The 26,750-nt window shown below is 34.9% G+C and overlaps 1 long non-coding RNA gene across 1 annotated transcript; it reads left to right on the top strand.

Annotated features, from left to right (window-relative positions):
* Positions 1-26,750, top strand: LOC136039283 (uncharacterized). Its single transcript, XR_010620402.1, has 3 exons — positions 1-126; positions 13,345-13,426; positions 25,783-26,750. It is a non-coding gene; the product is annotated as an uncharacterized LOC136039283 (long non-coding RNA).

Below are 26,750 nucleotides of genomic sequence, written 5' to 3'. Positions count from 1 at the left end.
TTGATTAAAATTTTTGCAGCACATATTGGACCTCGAACAAATCCTGGCCCCGGGAAGAAATCTTACGGTTCAGGAAAGCAGACCTTGAGACTGAAAGCCAACGGCCCTGCGGCAGTAGAAGACGCGGTAGGTTTATAAATCAGTGTTCTTGGTTAAGTAAACCATGAACTCACTCAGCTTGATTAACTCAAAAGAGGTTATGTGAATCTTTGTCGAATTGAGATTCTGTCATATCTATGCCTAAAAATCTTACCTAACATTTTTACGCCTCTGATATTCTTGTTTAAAACCGTTTGCTAAGCTCTTCTCAAAGAGAGAATCAACAGGGTATGGACCAAGCGTAAATTTAACAGATCCTCCCTTAGCCAATTGTATCAGTCAAGTATCTAAGAATTTTTTAAGTGTCAAATCTGACCTTTAGACTGACGACGACAATATAGAGTGTACCACTTATATTCGTCATAAATTTCCGTCTCATATTGAGATATCTCAGTTCGAGAAGAAAAAGTTATGCTTTAAGATGAAAATATTTACTTTGAACGAACAGCTTGTTTCCTTTTGGTAATTACTTTCAAACTCTTAAAAAAAAAAACAAAACAACAACGAAACACGCATTCGTGACCTTTCTTTTGGTTAAAAAAAATCTAATTTTTTGCTTGAAACCTCTATAGAAGGCTTTTCTGATACGCTGAATCTGACGGTGTGATTTTCATTAAGATTCATTGACATTTTAGGGCCTATTTCCCTTTTCAAAAATCATGTAATTTTTCTCTGGCACGTAACTTTTGATAGGCAACACTAAACATAATGAACTTTATATATTTCGAATCAGCATAAAATGTCAATTCTTTTGATCCATCTATTGATATAAAAAATTTTCTCAGCCACGTAACTTTTGATAGGCAACACTAAACATAATGAACTTTATATATTTCGAATCAGCATAAAATGTCAATTCTTTTGATCCATCTATTGATATCAAAATTCTTCTTTTAGAGTTTCGATTACTATTGAGCAAAGTCACTCATTAATTAAAGTTCGTTACCACAAACTGTTTGATTAATCATTAGGATCATTTCTCTTGGGAGTAACTCTAAAATACAGACGGAATATTTTACATAAATTTCAAAATAGCTGCTATCAGCGCATCCACAGTTAGATTTCACTAATAATGAGAATCAACTGTTGCAAATTTTAGCCAATCATATTTTTCAACGAAAGTTCGGATTGGCCGAAAAATATTGTGACAAATTCTGGTTCGTTCAGTTTAGCACTAGCTGAATCTCGGTATTAGTTGAATCATGTTGCACGTTTTCAAGGCATTTTTTTCACCAGGCATTTGTATAGAAGACTTTGTCGCACAAATTCCGGAAAGAGTTCATTCGATAGAGAATTGAAAGTTCTAGTCTTCTTTTTAAGAGTCTAAAGTGACTGGGGGGAAACAGGCCCACCTCCTACGCCCATTGGTCCTCGAACACATTCCAATAAAAAAACACTATTTGTTTAGCATAGTTGTGTCGAATAGCTGTGTTTCTGGGGATGTCAGCCCCCTTGATCACTCGGGGCAAGGGCTGTAAGTTATACAATGCACTCATTGTTTACGTATAGTATTTCTTGTTGAGCAAGGTGGACATGTTTGACCTTTAGCGTCTAAAAAGACGAAGGGAACTCAGGTGAACCTTTCAGAGAATGTTGAGGGGCGAGTTGAACTAAATCAAAACACGTTTAGAGTGTTTTAATTTGGGACTTTCAGGAAATAATGGGGAAGATCATCAATTGACCAAAAATGCGATATTTGCACACTACTACAACTAGTGCTATTGCTACAACTAATGCTACTATTACCATTACTATCAATATAATTACTGCATCTGTAATGAGTACTACCAAGGCTAAGGATGTTTAAATGAAATGTTGAGTCAATATTTTAGGAAATGTTGAGTGGAAAGTTGAACTGAATCAGAAAGTTACAAAAGGGCGTATCAGCAATATCTTTTAGAACGCTTACCGTATCATGCTGAAGCTTCCAGGGCATCATGGACAGGATATTCAAATGACAAAAAGGCAGCATGTCCATACTACTACTGTTACTACTACTACTAATACACTATCGCAACGCTACTACGGCTACTTCTGCTCCAACTACTACCGGTACTGCTGTGATACTAGAAATATTAGGGTTAAGGGTATGAAGGTAAACATTTGAGAGAATATTGAGGGGACATTTGATCTAAATTTAAACAAATTATGCGTATACAGATTCTCAAAAGGGGGTATCTAAAGAATAGATTAGGGTATTAAGTTGGAGATTTCAGGGAAAGCTTAAAGGGTAAGGTCAATTGACGAAAAGGCAATGTGTGCACGCTACTACTAATACTACGATGAGCGGATGTTCAACTGGACCAAAAGCAATGTTTTAATGCTGCTGCTGCTACTAGTACTAGTGCTATAACTTTCAATTCTGCTACTAGTCCAGCAACTAGTACTACTAGTACTCCTATTACTACTACTACTGTGACCACTATTACAACTATGGCTAAGGGTTTGAAGGTGACCACTATTACGGCGTGTTGTGAACTGAATGCAGGTTGTCAAAAGGGCGTATCAGCAACATCTTAGGAACGGCTTGGTGTCTGAAGTTGAAACTCATAGGGCTTGTTGTGGGGGATATTGAACTAACTAAAAGGCAACGTTTGCATCTTATCACTGATAATACAGTTAAGGCTACTACTACTACTACTAATTCTACTGCTACTACTGCTGGTACTAAAGAGTATTAAAACAAAAGTTTTGGGGAATGTTGAAATAGTGTTGAGCTAAATCAAAACACATTATTCACGTAAAGGCTGTTAAGAGGACAACCTGTCTCAATTAGCTATGCCACAGGAACCGTTTATGGTATTAAATTGAAACTTTCAGCGCGTGTTGAGGGGGATCTTGAAAAAAACAAAGGTGTTGTGTGCATACTGCTACTAATGATACTACTACCACTACAACTATTGCTGCTACTGAAGCTGACGGTATTAACGTGAAGCTTTCAAGGAATGTTTTGGCGGATTTAGAACTAAGTCAAAACGAAATATGAGCATATAGATTGTTAAAAAGGTGTAACAGCAATATAAAAGAAAGGTTTACGTTATCAAATTGGAACAACTTCCAATTTATAGCAGGTTTCCAAAAGAGGGTATCAGGAATATCTTAAGAATGGCTTGGTGTGTGAAGTTGAAACTTATAGGGCTTGTTGTAGAGGGTATTTAACTAACCAAATGTAATATATGCATCCTACTTCTACCACTACTGCTGCTAGAGCTAAGGCTACTATTACTTATTCTACTGCTACTGCTGTTACTACTGCTTCTAAAGCTAAGAGTATTAAAGTGAAAATTTTAGGGAATGTTGGAATAATGTTGAATTAAATCAAAACACACTGTGCGCATGTAGGTGGTCAAGAGGTCGCATCAAAAATGCCTCAGGAATGTATCAGCGCGTGTTGAGGGAGATGTTGAACAAAAGCAAAGGCGCTTTGTGTATACTGCTGTTAATGCTACTACTACCACTACAACTATTACTGCTACTGAAGCTAACGGTATGAAGGTGAAGCTTTCAAGGAATGTTTAGGCAGATGTTGAACTAAATCAAAAACGAAATATGAGCATGTAGATTATCAAAAGGGTTCAATATATCAAGAAAGACTATGTGTAACCAAAAGGCACTATATGTATATTACTAATACTACTATTATGATCGCTGTAACTAATCTGGCTAGAGTATTAAGGTAAAACTTCTAGGGAAAGATTAGGGGGAGTTTCAATTAAGCGAAAAAAACTATATACATGCAGGTTTTCAAAAGAACATATAAGCAAAATCATAGGCAGCGCAGCGCTATCATACAAACTTTTAAAGGAACTCATTTGATTGAAAATTAAAAGTTATCGAGCCCTTTTTTTAAAGTCAAAAGTGATTGTGAGGGCAAGTAGATCCCTGCCAAGCCGATTAATTCTTCAAACACAACCAATCAAAATTTTACGATATCCATTTTGTTCAACAGAGTTCAAAGGTCCTAAAACTGTCTTAAGGAATGTTAGGGATGTCAACTATCCACAGCCCTTAGAGGCTGTAAGTTTTGCTAGTATTTAAAATTATACTAGAAATCGTATTTCTTATTAGGAAAGAGGGCACGTTTAACCTTTGGCGTAAAAAATAGGTACATTCAAATGAAGTTCTCAGAGAATTTAGAGTGGATTATTGAACTAAATAAAAACATGGTATGTGCATGTAGGTCGACAAAAAAGGAACTTTTTTTTAGGGTGACTGAGGATATTAAATTGGAACTTTAAAGGAATGATGAGGGGGATGACCAATTGACCTAGGGCATGTTGAGGGGATGTTGAACTCACCAAAAAGAAATAGATGCAGGTTAATTTTATTGCTACTACTACATCCGCTACGACGACTACTTTCAATGAGATGAAGGATATTAAGGTGAAACTTCCTGAGAAAATTTGGCCTTTTTGGTCAATCGATCATCCCAGTTATCATATCCTAGAAACTCCAAATTAGTACACTGATTCCTTCCTGAGTTACGCCCTTTTGATAACCTGTATGAACATAATCGTGGTTTGAATTAGTTCGCTATTCCCCTCAACATTCTCCGAAAGCTTCACCTGAATGCCCTTCGTCTTTTTGGAAAATAAAATCAAACATACCCACCTTTCTCAATAACAAATACTATATGCAAGCACTGGACGGATTGCATAGCTTACAGCCCTTATCACAAGGGCTGTGAGGGGTTAACATCCCAAGAGACATAGCTACTGGTCTTTCAACTATGCTGAACAAATGACAATATCAAAATTTTGATTCTATGTGTTGTGGGAATTGATGGTTATGGGAGGGGGGCTTTTTGTCCTCCAGTAGATAGACAGACTTAATATTGCTGATATGAGTATTTTAAGAATAAACTGTACAAAATATATAGATTATATTAGTCTTAAACTCGCTAGGAATGTTGGCATTTTAAGAAAGTTGCAGTATATTTTCCCAAGAGATATTTTAAGAACAATATATTATTCCTTAATTCATCCTTATCTGCTATATTGTTGCAATGTTTGGGGTAGTACATTTCCTTCTCATCTCCATCGTGTTCGAGTTTCGCAGAATAAAGCGCTTCGAGTGTTATGTGGTGTAGGTTTTAAAGACTCGGTACAAAAGAGGTATATAGAATGCAAAATCTTGCCTTTACCAGGACTTATTATTTTTTATCGAAGCCTGTTTATATATAAATATTTTCAAAATTGTTTACCAACATGTTTTAAAAGTATGTTTGAATTAGGAAGTGATATTCATACACATTCTACGAGGCAGTCCGATATAATTCGTCGTCCGCTTGCTATTACCCGTAGATCTCAATTTTCTATTCGGCATCTAGGACCCCATGCATGGAATTGTTTACCTACGACTTTGAGAAACATGGATAGTTTTTTTGAATTTCGGCGGGAATTAAAGCTATTTTGCCTTAATATTTATGGTTTTGATAGTTGAGCGGACCTCAAGTGGAGCCAAGATGTTGGTTTTGATTTTGGCGATACTGGTAAAGTGGTTTTAGTTTCTTTTTGTTTTGTCTCTTTTGAAGTGTAAATCCGTTTCGATTGAAATGTAAGGTAATTGATTTTTTCTTCTTCTTTCTTTCTTTTTTCTTTTCCTTTTCTTTTTATTTTTTCTTCTTTTTCGTATTGTTTTATTTGTATGTGTATTGGGGTTGTGAGCCCAAACAAGCTTTGCTTCGGGCCATTTGCTTGTTTTGTTTTGTTATTTATATTAATAAACCCATCTTTCTCTCTCTCTCTCTCTCAAAAAAAAAAAAAAAAAGTAACTTTTGACTCTTAAAAAGGGGGCTAGAACTTTGAATTTCCAATCAAGCGAGCTCCTTCGAAGTTTCTTTGACAGTTCATTCTATACGAAGCGCCTTGATGAAAAAAGAATAACTTACTAAAAATACTTAAAAGATACATTGTGCCCGCATCCCTCTTTGCTTTGGTAGTGCTATTGCACTGCCTATGATAACCAAACCCTTGAGGTGTAAGGTTGGAACAGCCCTGTTCCAGTTTCTTGGCTATATTTATCTTGAGGGTTGCCACTCCTTGAGCGCCATGCGAAAGCCAGGTTTTATCCGTAGTTCCTAAAGTGTCTAGCTGAGATTTTATTAACAGTGTTTCCGCAAGGCTTGACTGTGAACAGTGACGAAAAATTTGCCTCAACTAATGGGACTTCATTTGAAGTTGATATTTTTAATTTATTCATGTTGAACTACTGAAATTTGTTGGAAAGAAGAGGAGGTGGAGGCTGAACCAGGCTCCAAGACATTTGACTGATATTGAAACAATCTTGATCTGTGTTGCTATTGGACCTACAATTTCATATCCTTCACCTAACAATCGGCGAGGTAGCAGATAGTTCAGATAGATTCGATTGAATAAAGTATAGCGGAGAAATGTTTTTGGGGCTATTTTCACAAGGATTGGAGTGGAATTCATTGTCATTCCCCATCCTCGTGAAAATAATCATTGGTTCGACAAAAAGGTGGATTCTATCCATCCAGTTCTACCCTTGTCTCAAGGCAGTTTTGAACTAGAACTCTTCGCCAACTTCAAAAAAAGGTGGATTAGAAACAAAACACCCTTTAGTTGAAAAAATCAAGATTTTGATTTTGAATCAAAATCAACTAGTTGCTGGCATCAAGCCATGGCTAATTGTAGAAAAAGCCAAGACATGTAGTCCGCATGAGTGAGAGGCAAATCTGGCATAAGCCCTTAATAGGATTCTTATAAAAATGATGTCAATTTATTTGTTGATAGAAAAGTCTATCTATCATCCGTCTATACATCATGGGTTGACGCATGACGGACCTGACGGCTTTAACATAAGTTCAAGTGGATGCGTGATTTTCATTCAGCTCCTAACCCTCGTGAAAATACCTCTTTAGCTGGAAATGCGAAATAATTTTCTTAGAGGCCGTTTCAACTAAGTCCAAGTTAAAATTCATTCAGTAATATTCTAGCTGTACTCATACGCAAATGCCTGACAGCGTTGACGTTTTATTTCCAGATGGGTAGTACAATACATTAAACCAGTGATGAAATTTATTTTTATGAACTTCATCAATTTAGGCGGTAATTATGTCCTGTAGCCATCACACTAAAGTTCTGTCGAGAAGTGAAGTTTGGTTATTGCTAATTAAATAAAACAAAATTTTATGAAAATATAATGCTTCGTCAAGAAAATTATGAAAACTACAACAAAGAATTATGGAAGGGGGCCGCCCAGATTTTATTATATGAAATAGGTAATCTAATCTAAACTATCCTAACCCAACCAAAATACCAACTAAACATTTAATAAAAATATAGGTACAATCTAGTTTCCCACCGTGCCAAAGTTAATATTGTCTGGTATAAAGAACGTGAAAACCCGTTATTGTCTCGCGTGTGCGATACAAGATCTTGAGTGCGGTGGCTGTTAGAAAAAAGTACTATTATAGCTTCTGAATGGGTCAGTTGTACCTTCCTTCATTTCTTATGTAAAACAGTTTTCTTCTTGATTGTTTATTGAACAAATTTTACTCTATTCGATCGAATTTTTCATCTCGTGAAAAAAACTCGTCTTTTCCAGTCACATACTTAATTTTGAAACCTAATACATTTTCCTTGTTCAGCTTAAATTAGCTAATCATTTTCCTTCCTATAGTCTGTTCAAATTATTCATTAATATTCTTAGCAATCCGTTCCCTCAAAAGTTTTCTTTTCAAGATTCCGATTTGCATTTAGTTAAAGAAAGTCATTAATTTTTCAACGTTCGCTGCGTAAGAAATCACATCGTACTCTTTGAGAGTTTACTTTTTAGATTATTCATTTCAGTAGCTCTGTGAAAAGAGATTACAAAAGAATGGGAAAGACAAGGGGGCGCTAACTCCCAGAAATCACCTATATTAGGTGGTGCGTGCTAAATGTACCAAGTGTGAAGGAAATGGCTGGATTTTCAGGTACTTAGCTTTTAGCTTGAAACAACTTGTTTTTTCTGTTATAAATTCATTTTTTTTCATGTTAACTGTTGTTATCAATTGTTTTTCTGTTTTCTGTTACAATTTTGTCTGTTACCCTTAGCAATATTAGATGATTTTGTGGTAATTAGCTTTTAGTTTTGAGAAGCAAGGATGCATATGGTGCATCTGTTATTCTTAGCAATGCTAGATGATTTAGTGGTGCTTAGCTTTTAGTTTTGAGAAAAAAGGGGCCTCACCCAGGCCACTCAGCGTGTCCCCATGTGGCGATAGCGAAATGCCCTAGAGATATGTAGGGTACCTCCATAGGAGGCAAGGACCAAGGGGACCTTGTCCGGGGGGTCCATAGTTGAAACTGGGGCACTCTCACTCTGGGCCATAAATACAGATGAGGAGGGAAAAGGCCCTTCAAATGTACACTCAACAGGGCCTTTTCAAACGTCCCATGACTTACAAACCTTCTCCCAGTAATGGGTTAGATTGAATGGTGATGCAGAACACCATCGTGGGAAGACTTATCTATCAACAAATGAAATGACATCATTTTTATACAATCGTAAGAAGGTCTTATGCCAGATTTGCCTGTCACTCACTCATACTATCTGTCTGTGCTTTTTCTACAATTAGACATGGCTTGATGCCCGCAACTACCTGATTTTAATTAAATGTCCGTCACGCGCCAAGCCAAAATCAATTCAATATTTCATCCATTAGTTCTCTGACTATCTACCTTAGTTCTGCCCTAGGAAATGACGTATGGACGGATGATAGATAGACCTATCTATCAACAAATGAACTGACATCATTTTTATACAATCCTAAAAAGATCTTATGCCAGATTTGCCTCTCACTCACTTGGACTATCCGTCCTAGCTTTTTCTTGATGCCCGTAACCACTTAATTTTAATTCAAAGCAGAACACCTTTAATGCAGAACACCATCGTGGGAGGACTTGTCTATCAACAAATGAACTGACACCATTTTTATACATTCCTAAAATGGTCTCATGTCAGATTTGTCTCCCATTAACTTGAACTATGAATGTTGGCTTTTTCCACAATTAGCCAATGATTTTAATCATTGATTTTATTGGAAAATAACTTGATTGATGAAATACTTGATTTTAATTCAATTATTCTTTAATTCACGCTCACACCATCGTGGGAGGATCTTCTATAGGAGGACAACTGACGCAGGGCGTAAGATCTAGATCTATGAACAACGGCCTCTGCAAAGGACTGCCTCGACCCTTTCGGGGTACTTTCGAGACGGGGGATCTTGTGGTCAACTCTATTCCCACTTGAGAAGTGGTGCCCCTCGAGGAAATTATAGCCTAGTAAACGGTGCAATATTCGCACGGGATTTTGATGAATGGATGATTCTTTTGGGCTCGGTCTGTTTTGGTGGACGGGGGATCTTGTTTTTCGAGACGGGGGATCTTGTGGTCAACTCTATTCCCACTTCAGAAGTGGTGCCCCTCGAAGAAATTATAGCCTAGTAAACGATGCAATATTCGCACGGGATTTTGATTAATGGATGATTCTTCTGGGCTTGGTCTGTTTTGGCGGGCGTTTTTGGACTTAAAAGCCTCTTCCTGGCTAATTTATCTACCAAGGATTACCTCCCCGTAGTAGCATAATATTTGCCGGTATGAATATATAATGAGTCTAAGGTAGTAGGTTTGAGACTGCCTATGCAAGATTTTGACTTTTGTTGATAGAAGAGCATCCCCAAGTGCTGCAAACTATGTTGTGACCAAGATGGACCCAATATTGCACAGAACCTTCATTCACACTGCAGGTCCAAGAGACTTCCTTCTCTCCGGTTCTAAGCCGGCTTAAGCGCTTCAGTGGGGGCTTGAGAAGATATGTTAATTGCAGTCCTGCACTGGTATTCGGAATCATTGCGTTTTTTGAGGCCAAAATAATTGCAATGATTTAAGGGATGATTAAAGAACATTATTAAAGAACATGAAAATTCGAACTTTGAATGTTGAGACGTTGAAAAATGAGTATTGTATCGATATTTTGAATGACAAATTCAGACAATTCGAACTGGACTTATTAGGAGTTTCAGAAACTCAAAGCCCAGGGGCAGGAAGCCTGAAATTAGCGGGTATAGTATTTGTTACTCAGACAGGAAGGATGGGGTAAATAGACAGGGAGTAAGGCTCTAGATGAAACAGGAAGCTGGTAAATCTTGTTTAGGCTGGCAAGGTATTAATAATAAAATACTAATTGCTCATTTTATGACTAAAAAGTCCAGGGTATCAGTTATAGTAGTATATGCCCCTGTTGAACTGACTGACAAACATACTAATGGCTAGGATGAATTTTACTTACAGTTACAGGAGCAAATAGACAGGGTCCCAGGTAGAAATATGGTGGTCTTACTAGGAGATTTTAACGCCCTGGTCGGTAGAAATAACGATAGAATAAGGATAGTAATAGCTACAGACTTTTGTAATTTTGTAGGTATAACAATCTAGTTATAACCAATACGGTGTTTGGTCATAAAATGGCCCATAAGTTGACATGGTATTCACGTGATGGTAAGACAGCAAACCTTATTGATTATGTTATAGTAAACCGAAGACTGGCAGGATGAGTACAAGATACTATGGTAAATAGGACTGCTGTTGTTGATGTTAAAAGTAAAGATCAACATCTAGTAGTGTCTAGTCTCAATTTACAGGTGAAATTTCGGAAGAGTAACTACACCCCTGGAAGTTTTGATGTTGGTAGACTCCAGGATTCGAATTTGAGAGAAACTTCCCAGGAAAAGTTGAATACTAAACTTGGGAGTTGAAAATTTGACAATGTAGAAGATGGTTGGAATAATTTTAGAAACAATTTGTGAAGTTGCTGATGGTGTGTTAGGGAACAAAGTTAAGACCGCAGCTAGGAATATTAAATGGAGAGGATGTTAAATAGAGAGGAGAAGGGGTTTGTACAAGAATTACCTTAGTGATAAATCATATGAAAGCAAAAGGAAGGTAAAGAAAGTGGAGAAAGCACTAAAATATGAGCTAAGGAGGTGTGAAGTGGAGGCCATGGATATAATTGCCGAGGATCTGGAAGATGCAGCTAGACCGCATAATAGTAAAATATTGTACTGGCATGTTAATAAAATGAGAGGAAATAGCCCATCCGGACTTGTCCCAGCTAAAGATAGGAACGGGGCCACAATAAGTGACAAGAAAAGAGTTAATGAGAGATTACCGGAACATTTGAGAATGTGCTAAATCGAGATACAGTTGCAGGAAAAGATATAGAGGAAAAGGAATAAGTTTGAATGTGAAGGAAGATTTTTTTGCGAGGAAGAATTAGCGACAGTACTAAAATGAGTAAGAAACAATATGTTTCCACCTGCTTATAGTGTGGTAAATGAGTTTCTTAAATATGGTGGCTTCGTGGTTAAAAATAAATTACTAAAGACTGTGGATATGATTTTTGAAAAAGGGTTTTAGGAAAAACTTAATTAATCCACTGTATAAGCAAGGTGATAAGAGTGAGTGTCGTAATAATAGAAGCATTAGTCTGGTCTCTGTAGGTAGCAAATTAATCATTTATATAATACTTTTTAGACTGAGAGATGCTTTTAGAAGTTAACAGTGCGATTTAAAAAAAGTTTTTTATTGTTTTAAAAGTAAGATTTGTGAGAAAGAGTCAAACTTTAGCGTAAAGTGCGGTGCGTTGAGGAGGGGTCAGCCCCTTTCATATATGGAATAATTTCTGTTCGTTTTAAGTTTTAATGTCACTCTTTACTTTCAGTTAAAAAGCTTTTTTTAATTTCTGAATGTTTTTGAATTAATGCAGATATTGATTTTAGAACACTGTCCATGAATAATTAAAATGAAATTTGCATATTAACTTTACTTTTTTGGCTAAACGGCTTTCTCAAAGTTTTGATCGGACAATTCTGAGGAAAAAGGGGCGGAGAAGTGGGCGTAGTTGCCGTTCAATTTTTTTGGTTACTTAAAAAGACCACTAGAACTTTTAACTTTATTTGCGAACGTTTTTATTAGTAATAAATATACGTAACTTACAAATTAACTTACGTGAAAAACCTCTATATTTGTATATCTTTATTACGTATATGGGGGGAGGGGGTTGTCCCTCGCCAATACCTCACTCTTTACACTAAAGTTTAAATTTTCTTCCAACTCCTTAAGAATGAACCCCGAGCCACAAAGGCTGTTTAATTAGAATGAGTAGCTCTTTTGAAATTACTAAAAATAATTTAGACGTCTTTTTCGAAGGCAATCGAAAATTGAAATGCATTAAAGTAGACAAAAAGAAAAAAAGTACAAAATGGATGCAACTATGACTTTTATAAAAGACAATGCTCGAATATAAATTACTGTAACCCGCGACTGAATATATCCTCATCCCGTATTTATTACTTTATTTATAACCTTTCAAACATCAAAAAAGCCTCTAAGCTTTTAGATAGCAATTTCAATCTGAGAGCGAATGAAGTCATTCAGCTAGTTAGTAATTAATAAATTCCAAGGTTTTCTGACAATTTTCCAGTCTGCTAAACATTAGAAGTTGCCGGACTATTTCACTCAAGTCGAAAATATTAAGAAAGCTTGAGTCCGTGAAATACGGAACTTTTTTATGGCAAAGCTTTACTAGACGCAGTGCTCAATGACCTGGATATTTTACAATATATTCTCCGAAAGCCGCTCGCAGCCAATTGTAAATGACTGAAAACAACTTTGGAGAACGAGAAACAACCCTAGAAAGGATATTAGAAAGTAATTGTTAGAGTTCAATGAAAAAGGAGATAAGATATTTATCAATACAAAACTGGGTACTTTTTAATTATTCAGAACACACCCAAGAAGTGAAGTTGATCCTAATGAAATATACCAATATATGATGAAAATTCAATACTATACTAACAAAATAATGGGAACTACAACAGGGAATTATGGAAAGCAGGCCGCCCAGAACGCATTACATTAAATACCTAGCCTAACCAAAATGCTACTTCTATATAATAAATATTTGGACTGGAGCTATTAAATTTTAATGCATTAATAGTTAGTTTCTTAATAATTATTTTAATGACCTTGCTTTAATGAATAAATAATAATTTCAATGAGTTTAAACCATAGTTTGGAGAGGTTATAGAGCATAGTGCCTCCCTAAATCTAAAAACAAGCTTTCGTATTACAAATAGCATAATAAACTGAATTATTTTTTCAAGATGGGGACTAAAGAACTTTTTCTGTACCATTGTTGTTATTATTTTTTTTTTTATTTTTTTTTCCTTTTTAGCCTGACTCATTATCAGAAGCCGCTGTGGAAAAAATAAATTCACTTCTTGAAAGCTTCATGGGTATTAATGACACTGATTTAGGTAAGTTAAACACTAAACACTTACTTAAACAATAAGAATGTTAAACACAAACAGTGGACATTTCAAGGGCTTTCTCATTTTGCTCTTTGAGTCATACATTTTGTTCAATTTAATTTGCTGATTTTTTTTACAACTGAACCAACACTAACTCGAAACACAGAAGTTTCTGTATAAGGTTCTTGGTGCAATATCCGCCATAGAAGTGAAAGTCATGTTCCAAGTGTTCAGCAGAAGTAGATCCAGAGTCTCATCAATGCAGTTTGCAAAAATTAATTTGCATAAACATGTCTGTAAAACTAAGGTCAAAAGACAAACTTATATAAATGTCGTAGAAATTCTGAATACCGGGGAATATTGCAATTTCTAATTCTCTAATTCTTATAAATAATTCCCTAATTCTTAAGAATAATTTCCCTAATTCTCAACTACTTCGCATAACATTTTTACTTTACTTAAACTTTCGTAAAACTGGTCCCCCTTCACAATCGACTCTCCTTCGGGGTATACCCTTTGATTTTGCCATAGGTTTACCCTAATAAAGCTGTTTCAAGTCTTTAAAAATTGTTTTAATAACTAAAAACTATAAAATTACTAACTGTTCAGCAAAAAAAAACGTAAGACGCAAAAAACAACAAAAATGCAACAAAACCTGTTTTCCAATAGTGCCTCTGTTTCATTATGAAGAAGCAGAAATTTCTGCGTGATCGTGTAACGTTTTGAGTTGCCAAATGCCAAGTATAAAACCTTAATGTAATTTTTGTTTTTAATGGTTTATCAATGTTTTCTTTTCAAAGGCAAACACCTCTTTGTTACTTTATGCGGTTCCTCAGCCGACACTGTGCTAACCTGGCTTGCTACTTTATAATTGTTTGCAAATAAACACTATGTACAAAAGATTTAGGTGACACATTGAATTAATTTTATTTCAAATATGGACAATTATTACTAAGACTTTTAAAGATGGCGTAGTTATGTAGATCTAATTAAACTCACGTACCTAACCAGGGCCAGGTTAGACATTAAATTTAGACATTTAGACAGGTTAGACATTAAAGACATTAAATTGCGTAAAGATTAGAAAACAATCAGAAATTCTTTAATAATCAAATATCTATAAAAAGACCTTTGTATGAAAAGACAGCAAATTGTCTGCGGTTAGAGGACAAGCGACAATGAGAATCCATATATAAAAGCCTGCCACGTACCGCGTGCCGGGGCCTGGCGGCTGGTAATCGCAAAAATATTTGTATATATTTTAACAAGGGATTACAACAAAAACCTCAAAAATGAAAATCAAAAGTTCGAAGCTTATTAGATATCGTTGCTAGAAATCAGACTTGCTTTAATAATCAAATATCTTCGAAAAGACTTGAGTATGAAAAGACAGCAAGTTGTCTACGCTTAGAAGACAAGCGACAGTGAGAATCCATGTACAGAAGCCTGCCACGTGCCGTTTTGAGGAATTTATATTAAATTACTTAAAGAGTAAAAAACTCGTAATTGGAGAAATATTTGCATATATTTTTACAGGGGATTACAACAATTCAAAAACCTTAAAAAAGAAAACCAAAAAAATAATGAATTATATCATTCTCCCCCCCCCCCAACCACAAGAGTGAATGTATCGTGAATATATCGGGGAATTTTCAAAGGAGAAAATTTTCTGTTGGGAGGGAAGTTTTCAGGACTGAGCTTTCTAGTGTAAATTATACAAGGAAATTTCATATAAGAATTCCTAAATAATGCTGGGATATTCGGCGCCCCTTTGTGGAAAACTCCCTTCCTCTATAAGAAATTCCTCCGTGGAAACATCCCCCCCACGCAGCCTTGTCTCCCCGACCCACCCGCCAGAAAAAATCCCCTCTGAAAACGTCTGTATACTTCCCATTAACCATTACTATACGTAAACAATGTGCAAATTTCACAACTGTCAACCTATCCCCCAGGGACTACGGGGGATTAAGTAATCCTCAAAGAAATTGCTACTAGATTTTACGACTATGCTGAACCAAATGGCTATCTAAAAATTCTGATCAGGTGACCTTGGGTAAAAAAATGAGCGTGGGAAGGGGCCTAGTTGTCCTCCATTTTTTTGGTCACTTGAAAAGGTCAATAGAACTTTTAAATAGTGTTCGAGCCAGCCCTCTCGTGATATTATAGGACCTCTGGGATGGTATGATTACCACTGAAAAAAAAAAGCAAAAACAAATAAACACGTATCCGTGATATTTCTTCTGGCGTGAATCTGATAATGTGATTTTTATTAAGATTCTATGACGTGTAGGGGTTGTTACCCCCTTTTTTCGAAAATAAGGCAAATATTCTCTGGCTCGTAACTTTTGATGGGTAAGACTAAATTTGATGAAACTCATATATTTCAAATCATCATATGATTCCTATTCTTTGGATGTATCCATTGGTATAAAAGTTCCATTTTCAGAGTTTCAGTTACTATTGAGACGGGTCGCTCCTTACTTACATTTCGGATCCACAAACTGTTTGATTTTGCATTCAAGTACTGATATAAAATTGATATTTAATGCAAAAAATTCTTAAACTTTTTTTTCGCCTGCTCTTTTTTTTAATGACTAGTAAAGTTCCCTCCTCCTCTCCTCTCAGTGGCAACAACGTCTGTCAAACCCAATACTAATAACTATATCGTTGAACTGCCTATACTTAAAAACAAACGAATTTAAAATCTAAACAGATACAGTTTTAGCAACTAAAAACTAAACAGATACTTTGAAACCACCCAAATGAAAGACCTTGTCATTTCATAGTTTTAAAAAACAGAACACTCAACAATTAGTCAAGGTTTTTCATTTCTATTGTTAAACATTAAATTCAATTATTTTGGCACAACTATTTCTAACTGTTCAGAAAATTTATTTTTCATATTTTCTTGACATTTTTTCTCTTCCCTTCTTTTTCATCTGCTTAACTGCTATTAACACACTAATCTCTAAGTCTTTCCTAAAAGCCCGTCTTAAAAAGGTGTACTTTTACCCTTCCATCTGCTGCTAATAGATTTTTAGCAACAATTACTCAAAACCAAAGATATTTTCCGAAAAAAGTTCTTCGGTATTTTAAAGGGATTCGATACCATAAGGAATCAGCCTATCTCGTCCAATGTCGACTTTTTTAGTTTATGTGTCCAAACTATATCTTTGATTGGACGGTTTTGCTATAGCTTGCAGGGCTTGGATAAGCGATCAGAATAAACGGTAGAAAATAAAAATCCGACATCTACTTTCCCTGAAATCTCAGAAACACCTAGTAATTTCTCTTGTTTTGTTCTGGAGGTATAAATATTTGGTTTTAGAGAAACTTATATCATTAGAAAATGTATTTTTATTTTTACCAAGCGGAACAGAATTTCCTTTTTAAAATTCAGCAAAGATTGTCCCAGAAAACGTTGTAGCATACCTGCTAAGAAAATGCCCAAAATCACCACAAAAGAAGTCATTTTATAAATTTGACAGCTTTGAGATATTCCAGTGGTACAGCCCACTTTGATTGAAAACTTTGCCGACAGAATGTCATTGTCTTTTCAATCAAATTTCATAATCGAATCTCAAATTCTCAATAGTTTTCAGTGATATGTAGTACCTGTGAATTCGCTAATGGACCCTTTGCCTTTGAGACAGTCGGTCGATGTTGAGGCTCAAAAAAGATCTTTAAAGTACCGAATCCTCTTAAAGAAAGAGGTTAAACCAGGTGAACACAAATTTGAAGAGGCAGATTGACCTAACAGGATAAAAATTTAAAATAACATTCACCACTCGATGCAACTATTAGACTTATCAACTCTTAGGCCTTAAAAGGGCTTTTAAACCTCTATGATATCACTCTTAGGCCTTTAAAAGTGTGTGATTTTTCTCCGTATTTTCAATTTCTATTTCTCTTCAGAGTTCTATCGCCTCATTTTATGTTTAAATGGCGAAATATAGTAGGTATGAATGCCTATTCCTTCCTTTATTTCAGTAGGGGTTCACGAACGACAAATTCCTCCACGTTTAGAAAGCCGTTTCTTGAAGATTCCTTTTCAAGTGCAACTCAGTTTTGCTATCAACGTCCCACCAAAAATCCCTGGAGGGATCAAGAATGTTCTGCTGTTAGACATTCCTTTTAAATTTTCTCGTGAAGTCATCCTTCATGGTCGATTTCTAAGAGCAGTCTCTCTTTTCTCCTTCGCTTTTCTAGGGCCAAGGATTCGATTGCCCAATTTATTGTTGATGAGCCATAAATTATTCTACCTCTCCTAGACTAAAGGTCTGGAATATCGGAAAAAGATCCGTCATTTACAGAGAGGAAAAGGACTTTGTGAGATATGAAAGATTTAAGTATGGCTTAACTAAATACCATTAATCTGATGTTCAATTTTATTGTTGACGATTAATTATTGGTGTCTATGAAAAAAGGAGAACGATGTCTCTTAGAAAAAAAATTGAAACAAACAGCATGTAAGAGAATTCCAAAAAGTTTTTGGTAAAATTCAACATGAAGTGCTTTGCGCTATCTAACAAAATAAATGGGTTAGGCGAATGAAGCTTTTGGACATATTTTCAGAGCCTAAAATATGCCCTGTAAGGCTCTTCTGAAATATCTACCTCTACCCCTTCCTTCTTCAAAAAGCCCTAATCTTTAATGGGCATAGACAAACATTGTGCTATAGAAGTGAAAATTTGATAAGTAGATCTATAGCCCACACAAAGATATATAGCCCACACATATCTAAGCCACACAAAGATCTATAGCCCACACAATCCCATACTCATCTATAGCTCACACAAAAAGATGTTTTAAGCCTCATCACTTTGGTTTTTATGGTTTTAATGCATTTGGAAAAGCGTTTCCCAAAGTCGGATATAAGAAAATAATAGTCTGGCTGAAATTACAAATGGCTTTGGCTCAAAACCAAGAGCAAAAAAACGTAGACTCAAACTAAAATTATGGAAAAACATATTCTCCCTTCGCAAGGTTAAAACAAATATAGACTTTGTCATTTATGCAGTTTCCTAAGCACTGGAAATAGAGAAGCAGCAGAGTTTGGAGCTGGAAAACACTTACATGGGGCTTGATTCAAGCTCTGAATTTATTCTTGAAAGTCTAATTCTCATAACTCAACCAAGTTCTAAGGTAGTAAAAAGCCCCTTATCTAGAATTTTATCGGTTTCCAAAAGGCCTGATTCAATTTTTTTTTATCTAGAAAGTGTCAACTAATCTTTCAAATTCTTAATTAATTACCAAAAAGAGGGACAAGGAATATGACTAGGGAAAATCTGGCTAAATAGCTAATGAACCAGTAATGAGCTTTATCATATTAGAAGACCAATTGCTGATTCCAAAGAGAAAGGGGCTTTGCGAGATTTGGACGGTTAATTGTAGGTCAACTGTGCCATTTTTACACTGGCAGATGCTGTTTACTGGACAAAGTATCATTGCAGTCGTATGTATTGACACGTTCTAAACTGAACACAATAAGAACACAATTTTCGGGCCATTGCACTAAAAACATTTCGATTCATCGAAATGTCCTTTTTGTTTAACTGTATCGGAGACCCCTATCTCTAATGTTGGACTGTTGCCCTAGGCAATACCAAAAAGTTTGCTGAATTTGTTAGGGGTTTTCTTTCAAATCAGCCCTTTTCGGCATTATGAGCCAACAGTAAATGGGAAACGAGGGCAAAAGTTTTGCAAGGCGATATGATTTGCCTACTTGGATATAGTCTAGGACAATATCCAGGCATCAGAGGTGGTGGGTGGGAGAGATTGTGCTATTAAACTGGATTTGACTCTGACAATCCAATAAATAGAACTTATCTGAATGCACTGTAACAGTGAGTTTATTATTAGTGTTCAGTTCAGAGCGTGCATATATTCGACTGTTCTCATGGTGTCTAATAAATAGTAAAATTTCATTGCCAGAGAAGAAAAGGGACTTCTGAATTAAAGTAGCTTTTGTTTGAATGGAAATAAATGTCCCTACTATCAAGGTTGTATCCAGGCTTTTTGTTCGTGGGAACATATTATTCGGGTAGAAGGGAATTATAAAAAAAAACTCGAAAATTGCGTCAAAGATATGTTTATAAGTATTTTATCAAGTCTTTACGAGTCAGAAAAATATTTCCAGAGGCGGGGGGCCAAACTCGGTAGCCTTCCCCCTGAATACGGCACAGCCTCATCTCATGCTCTTTACTTTTCTCGTTTTTCTTAAGTAACTGATTATACACTGGTCTTTATGGAAAGACAGAAAAATAAGTACGGTCTTAGTAAAGAAGTTACTAACTAAGCCAAATTGTGGCCAGTGAAAAGTGTGAGCTGCGATTCCTTCCCCATCCCCCCTCTCCCGAATGTTCAAATGTTTCTGATTTCTATATAATTTCCTTTACTGTTCATATGGGGAAGGGCGTAGGGTGGTGAGAGTGATGATTTTTTAAACAAGTATCATATTTCTCGTTTGCACTCTCTCCCTCTGCGAGTCTTTTAAATATTATTTATTGTTGTAAAAAAAACCGAAACCTTGAAAATAGGATAGTTAAAAGTTAAAACAAAAACCACTATACGATGTAATGTGTGGTCTCCTTCGGCCCCCCTATTGATGCGCCACTGTTTGAAGTGGCTCCTACTATTTAATAGTAGTATTGACCAGTAAGTTTAGTTTTTCCTACCTGAAAATGTCTCTATATGCCAATATGTCACAAAATGTCACTATAATAAAAAAAAAAAACGCCGCCAAGCTTTCTTTTCAAAAAGCTTTCTTTCTATCGGTAAATCCAATAGATCGCATTCGTTATGATAACAATAAAAAGAAAGAGATTGTGTCCGGACACAGTCCTTTTAATACCACTGCAGCTTCCTAACGAGCAAAAAGTCCATAGTCTGACCTAGAACCACCTCTAGAACCAAAGAATTCTCAGACAAATTTACAAAGTTAGTTGGTGTCAGAAAATAAGAAAGAATTATGGAGCTGAGTTACCAGAGGAGTCTCGTAGATTGTTGTTATATCGTGTCCAAGAAAATCAAATTACATTCAGCGACACAGGACCCTTAAAAAAAAGATTAGCACGTGTTCCCATTTCAAAAACGAGCCGAAGTCTGAGAGAGAAATATAAATGGACAGGGCACTACTCTACTTTAAAAGAAATTAGTAATTATTAAATTATTTTTAACAACGAGCTTTTACAATTATGATATTTAAGACGTTTATTTTTTTAGTTTTTTTTTTTTTTTACAAACAATTCTATACAGAATACACGGTACTAAACTTATGCGTCATTCTCCGATTAAAGATGGTATGTGTGTAAAATTTATAAAATTGTACCTTTTTTGTCTAACCTCGATGAATTTGTACGTTTTTATTTATAAGAACGAAACTAAGCTGAAAAAGAAATGAAACGGTGAGTTGTTGCGTCGTTTTATTTGAGTCTTCTTCCCAGCGGATTTCAACCCTAATGTATTTTAATTTGCTTTTTTGGGGTTTTATTTTGATTCCATTCCGTGAAACATTTTCTAATTCATATTGACAGAAATCCAGTTGTGTCTTACCTACGTTTTTTTTGGGTATCGTGGCGAAAAAATTGCTTTGATTTAGAAGTAAAAAAAAAAAAAATCATTGAATCTTATTGAGATGTATTTCTATGAAACATTTTTAATTTGTCTAACTAATATGTTTCCAATGAGACATTAAGAGACCTGACCATATTATTTACGTTTTTTTCTTCATTTGTTTATTGTTTCCGAATATCTTGTTTTTTTCAGAAAGGTATTGATTTGGTTCTTGAAATATTTTCCAGTTCGTAATGATGCTGATCCAGTTATGTCTTAACTATATTTCTTTTCCAGATATAAAAAAAAATAAACAATTTAATTTGCAGCTTTTTTAATTGAAGATTGTTTAGGTAAAAAAAATAATAACTTGAAGCTTTCAAGCATATCTTTTCATAAACAAGAAAATATTTAATTTTACTCTTCTGTTTTATTATTATTTTAGTCTATTTATTTTATTCTCTTCTATTTTGCAAGATTTTATTTGTAAGATATTATTCTATTTGCGATTAACGAGTATATACATACAATTTTATTTTAGGATTTTTTGTCTGAATATTATGGTTGAAGAAAATTGTTTCCTTCGCGGTTTTATTTTGGGTTAGGGCTAAAAACAAGAAGCCTGTTTAGATGTCTTGTCAACTTGATGTTTCTCCGGTGAAAGGTCATATTGACGCAATGTTTTTTTTTACAAAGTTCTTTTCTCAAACATACCAAACAAACACAACTTAGAAACAATAGGAAAATTTTTCCAAGACAGTGGAATTCAATTCAGTGGATATTTCGGCCCTATGTCCAAGGGCCGTCTTCAGCACAACACCAGAAAAAATAAATATGTATATAAAAATTTGCATTAAAATTTGAAAATTCAAACTAAATTGTAAAAAAAAAAAAAAAATTAGAACAGCCCTAGCATCCTTACTTCAACGAAGTTCAAACAGGTTGAGTCTTGGTTGATATTAAATAAAAATAACAAGTTTTTTTAAATGAAAGTAAGGAGCAACATTAAAACTTAAAACGAACAGAAATTACTCCGTATATGAAAGGAGCTTTTCCTCCTCAACGCCTCGCTCTTTACGCTAAAGTTTGACTCTTTCTCTTAACACTATTTTTAAAACAGTAAGAAACTTTAGCGTAAAGAGCGGGGCGTTGAGGAGGAAAAGCCCCTTTCATATACGGAGTAATTTTTGTTCGTTTTAAGTTTTAATGTTGCTCCTTACTTTCATTTTAAAAAACTCATTTTTTTATTTAATTTCTGGACGTTTTTGAATTAATGTATGTTTTGATCTTGGCTCTCCGCACATAAATAATTAAAGCGAAATTTGCATATTAATTAATTGCAAGTAATCGGAATATTTTGAGAAAAAGGAGTGAGGGAGGAGGCCTAGTTGCCCTTCAATTTTTTACAAACGTTTTCATTGGTAAAAAATATTTGTAACTTACGAATAAACTTACGTAACGAACTTCTATATTCGTATGTTTTTATTGCGTTTATGAGGGGTTTCAACCGTCGTCGATACCTCGCTCTTTGCACTAAAGCTGAAATCTTGTCCCAATTCCTTAAGAATGACCTCTGAATCACAAAGGCAGTAGAATAAATAGTTGAAATTACTAAAAATACTTTAGCGTAAAGAGTGAGGTATAACGAGGAGGTAAACCCCTCATATGCGTAATAATTTTTGTTCGTTTTAAGTTTTAATGCTGCTCCTTACTTTCAGTAGAAAAAACTTTTCATATTTTTGTTCCTTGTTTTTTCAAATAATGCTAGAAAATCCTGCGCCCCTTTCATTGAAATTCTCTTCCCCCATGAGAAGTTTCTCCATGGAAATATCCTCCCACGTAACCCCCCCCCCCCTCAACTCTACCCCCTAAACAAAAAAAAATCCCCCTGAAAACGTCTGTAAACTTCCCAGTAATCATTACTAGATGTAAACACGGGTCAAAGTTTGTGACTTGCAGCACCTCCCACGGGGACTGCAGGGGAGTAAGTCGTCCCTAAAGACATTGTTATTAGGTTTGTCGACAATGGTGAATAAAATGGCTATCTCAGAATTTGATCCGGTGACTTTTGGGAAAAATGAGCGCGGGAGGGGGCTTAGGTGCCCTCCAATTTTTTTGGTCACTTAATAAGGGCACTAGAACTTTTAATTTCCGTTAGAGTGAGCCCTTTCGTGACATTCTAGGAACACTCAGTCGATACGATCACCCCTGGGAAAAAAAAAACAAACAAATAAACACGCATCCGTGATCTGGCAAAAAATGCGAAATTCCGCATTTTTGTAGATAGGAGCTTGAAACTTCTACAATAAGGTTCTCTGATACGCTGAATCTGATGGTGTGATTTTCGTTAAGATTGTATGACTTTTAGGGGGAAATTCCCCTATTTTCTAAAATGAGGCAAATTTTCTTAGGCCCGTAACTTTTGATAGGTATAACTGATCTTGATGAAACTTATATATTTAAAATCAGCATTAAAATGCGATTTTTTTTATGCAATTATTGGTATCAAAATTCCTACAGTTCGTTACCACGAACTGTTTGAAAAATACAAGTCTAAATGGTATTTCACAATTTCATCTTACGTAAAGCACTCTTAAAGGCTAATCGCTTTCCAGGTAGATAATTGTCAGAGATTCTATATGATAAAATAGAATTTCTGATAATTTTCTACCTGGAAAGCAATTAGACTTTAAGAATGCTTTACGTAAGAAGAAATTGTGAAATGCCATTTAGATTTGTATTTTTAATCAGTTACCCTTTCACTGTTACTAAGAAAATGTCATCGTATTTTAGTTTTGTGTTTTGTTTTAACGTTTGATATTTTATATTTCTATCAGTTTTATTTTGCACTGAGTACGGTCAAACCGAGGTCTTGACCGAAATATTTAACTTTTTCACTGGCTGTTCATTGTCCTCGTTTTCTTCCTTTCTTCCCGATTTTATTTTAAACAGATATATTTTGGTAAGGGATATAGGAATGCTTTAAGTGTTCCAAAAATTGCTATAGAATCAACAATCCAATATTGGAACTTTCCTTAAGACAAATTGTTTGAAATAAAATTTGTATATACAGAGAATGCAATGAATATTGAAGTCCGTTATGCTCCCCTCCTATAAAAAAATTTCAATGAAAAGTGAAACTTGAATTTTCTATGCTTATGTTCAGAAAGCTCAAACAAATAACCTTTTATGTTTTTTTTAGTATTTTGGACAAGTTTTCTCTCTTTTTTTTTTTTTTTTTTTTTTTTTTTTTTTTTTTTTTTTTAGCAAACGGTAGCTTCTTTAAATGCCTAATTTAGAAAATATCTTGCCCAGATATAAATTCTCGAGAAAATATCTTCCGAATATCTTCCGTAAAAATTTATTAAGATGTCATTAAATATGCAAAATGTCATTTTTCTGATAACCCCACCGTTCCTTTCCCAAAATTTTCTGGGCGGAGAAGTCCTTCAACTGATGGTGGGCAAAACAGCACTCTATGGCACTGAATCAACACCTACAGTAGTTGTTACACTTTGTAAAAGACTATTGAGTCACGAAGTGATTCTTGAGGAATGGCTTTTCATTTAATGCCATTAATACTCTTCCTTCCCTCACATAGGGATCTATTCTTGCCAAGTAAGAATTGCTAATTTTCATACGAGTAGGTAATGTAATATAAACTCATTTTAGTGTCCTCGATTTCGGAGAATGGACAAAAGAAATGCTACATATATCTATTGGCACTCGAATAATGTCAAGTCAGATACCCTTTCATACATTTCAATGACACCGATTACCGAAAAAGCGTTAGAAGAATATTTTAGATCCAGAGGATCAGATCAATTCAAAATACCTTCAAAACAGGGTCGTTAATTTTTGGGGAGTGTGTCCCTGTAGATTTTGCCCCTTCCTAGATTTTGAAACCAACATTGGGGACATTTTCATTGGAAAAATAACCCATTTACCCCTTCCTTCCCGCGCTACTGTCTTGAGAAGAACTTCACTACTGGGTATTCTTCCACTGTTGAAAGAAATCTCTTCATGGCATCGTTTCCACCTGGTTGTGCCAAATTAATTTTGTAAGCATGAATATTAAGGGCAAGGCTGTATCCATGAGTGGGAGTTCAGGGTTTGAACCCTCTCCCCTGGTGAAATCGTTACAAAAGGGATATTAACAAATTTTTATGTGTTTTTTTTCAAGTCTTCTTTTCTGTAAAGCCTCCCCCCTCCAACAAAAATCCTGGATACACCCTTGATAATCAAATTTCATCAAATTCCTCATTTTGTTAATTGTATTGTAGAAAAAAAACTAGTGAAACCTATTAATCCATCCCTCTTTTTTGAACAAATCTGAAATATTTTGCCACTACAAAGAATACTTCTAGACATGAAAATATTACCCTTTCAATATTCTTTTAAGAAGTGAAAAGTGAAAGTTTTCTCTACAAGCATAAAAACTAATCCACATGACAAAAGTAAAACAAAAGACATAGATAACATTCTGGCGTAGTCTATTTTTGAATAATGCAGCCGCCAAATAAGAATTTTAGTAGTATAAATTAGGATAATTGCTTAATTTGCCACCAATGTTGTCAACTGATGATTTAAAACGAGATATGAAGTACTCTAGTGTCTTTTTTCTCTCCTTTTGTGTTGGGTTTTCGCTACTTTATTTACTCATTCGTTCTTTCATTTTACGGTGTAAACAAATATCTTTTTTGGATGCTATTATTACCCTTTTCCCCTCGGAGAAATATCCATATCCATCAAAGTGAGAATTTATAGTTCTCTGTAAAAGCATAAAAATTAATATAAATCTCTTTCAGCAACCCAAATCTGGGAGATTGGCCAAAATAAGACGAACACCATGAATTTCGCCGAGGCAATCGATAATTCCGACTTGGAAGCTTTTGGTTTTACTGATGACTTCATTTTCGAGCTGTGGGGGGCAATTACTGACGTAAAAGCTGGAAGACTCAAGAAGTGAAGTGTATTAGAGATCAATTTAAGTGTTATTGTTTAAATAAGAAAAGCGTATTCCGAAGTTTTCTAATTTATACTTTAAGAGTTGCTAAAGTTAAGGTATATGTGGAAAATTGTACATCCTATTTCAGGGAATGTAGCAAGTAAATTTTTGTTTAATTCGTTGCCTCGAAAATGGGAGGGTGAGGGACCGGGCTGGGATGATATTACAAAAAATGGCATTAGATTGGAGAAGCTTAAAAACAGGAGGGGGAGGAGAAGGGTTAGGGATTGTCTTCTCCCGCCTGCTGAACTCTGGTGGTTTAACACTTCGACGCGACTATAGAAGTTAATTTTGAATATCCTGTTTTTGGTAACTGTATATATATATATATATATATATATATATATATATATATATATATATATATATATATATATATATATATATATATATATATATATATATATATATATATATATATATATATATATATATATATATATATATATATATATATATATATATATATATATATATATATATATATATATATATATATATATATATATATATATATCTTTCAGTATAATAAACTTGAATTGGTAATAACGAACTCATAAATGTCTTGTTAAGAAGGGGGGCAACCGGAACGAAGGAGCTATAAGATTAGTACATTCTGCACACCAACATGCCAAATGCTAATGTATTTTGATTTGTGACTCACAAATATATTTCAATATTCGATTGCATTAACATTTTTGTTACTGTAAATAATGTTTTAAGTCATCACTTGTTCACGTGAATTGGAATAAATGATGTTTTGTTCTA

This window comes from Artemia franciscana, chromosome 19 (assembly GCF_032884065.1).
Source record: "Artemia franciscana chromosome 19, ASM3288406v1, whole genome shotgun sequence".
NCBI lineage: Eukaryota > Metazoa > Arthropoda > Branchiopoda > Anostraca > Artemiidae > Artemia > Artemia franciscana.
This window is presented reverse-complemented; position numbering and strand designations above follow the sequence as displayed.